This window comes from Entelurus aequoreus, linkage group LG02 (genome assembly GCF_033978785.1).
Source record: "Entelurus aequoreus isolate RoL-2023_Sb linkage group LG02, RoL_Eaeq_v1.1, whole genome shotgun sequence".
Classification (NCBI taxonomy): Eukaryota; Metazoa; Chordata; class Actinopteri; order Syngnathiformes; family Syngnathidae; genus Entelurus; species Entelurus aequoreus.
Window position 1 is genome coordinate 24384531 of NC_084732.1, and position 1599 is coordinate 24386129.

A 1599-nucleotide genomic window follows, 5' to 3' on the forward strand; every position below is an offset into this window, starting at 1 on the left:
TCAAAGGTCATGTTTGGCAACCCGATTGTTGCGCTAAACACCCACAGAAGGAGACAGACCGACAGACGCATTTGACCTCTTCAGAAGTCCGAGGGCCAGGTCAGCTCATAAATACCGTCCCCTGGGGGTTGCAGATAAAGTGGTGAAAGAGCATCAGATTTGGGAATAGTGCTCGGGGATACAAGCAACAGATAATCTGACGTTAACACGGATCCCCCCTGCAGAGAGGTCATCACTTTTTTTACAACCAAAATAAAAAAACACTTGTAGTTCTACTTAATCTTCAACCAGCACATTTAGCTTGTGTGTTAGTTAACGTCACTCAAGTGTGTTCTTCAGTGCTTGTGTTTTGGCAAGGATAATTGGTGTTTGAAGGGGGAATTGAACAGGTTTTTTGGCTACTATGATGCCAGGTAGGGCGTATCGACCATGTGATGGCAGACATACAAAGACGAGCTCCGAGCCCTTTAATTTAAAGTATGACTCGATGTGGTTTGTGGATGATAGATTTTTGACCCGGCTATTATACCTCAGATCACACGCTGTGTGTAGGGCCCCGCGATTCGTTGAGGAGAAAGGGTGCTTTGCCTGAATAAGTGTGTGTAAAATGTAAATGAATGAATGAAATTGTGCTTCATATTCAATTTTACCGCAAATGGAATACTAGCCTTTTCCTCCTCTGTCACTGTTAAGTAAATAATGGCACATTTCTCTGTACATTAAGAGAGTGCCCCCTGCCATGTTGTGTTAGTGCTGGGATCATAAGCAGAAGCACAGGGTTCAGGTGTCAGAAGATACATTAATTTATATATAAATGGTTGATTTATATAGGCTAGTAAGGTAAAGTTGTGTACCTGACAAGTAAGTACATTAATTTATGTTTTAATGTGTTATTTTGCACAACAAAATATGTTTTTCTTAACGATGTATTTTTCATTAATTTGCCTTAGTACAAAAAAAATGCATCAAATTGAATTCCAGTTAGATTTTTTTTCTTCCAATTTTGAAAAAGAAAAGTATAAAAATTGTTTTACATATATAAAGTGTGAGTTTTTTTTTCCAATGGTGTGGGCTCAAAATAAAATTATGCTTAGGGCCCCAATTTAGCCAGAGGCGGCACAGCCTGGAGCACTATGGACAAGTTAAACAAAATCAATAATTAGCTAAAAGTCTTATAGAGTCTTTTGACCGTTTTCTCCTCAACTTTGGACATGAAATGACATGATATTGTTTTTTGTGTTTGTTTGACACGCTTCAGCCTGTTGTGACTTTGACCTTAATTGATGCTTTGACTTGTAAAAAACTGTGAAATCATAGTGATTACACATTTGTTGTTTTTTCAGATGTTGACGGACTAATTGTTGCGATTTTCGGGCAAAAACATTTTTTGGGGGACAGATTACCATCATACTAGTGTACATTGACAAAATAATAACATAATTAAACGCCTTCTCTTGATGAAATGTATTTTAAATGAAAGTTTGACTGTATTTGTTTTCTTGCAAACTCAGTGCTCAAATTGCCACTGAGCAGATGTATTCACCAAGTTAGGAGACTATGGGATATAAATAGAGTTTAAACAAAAGTTTTATGGGTGAC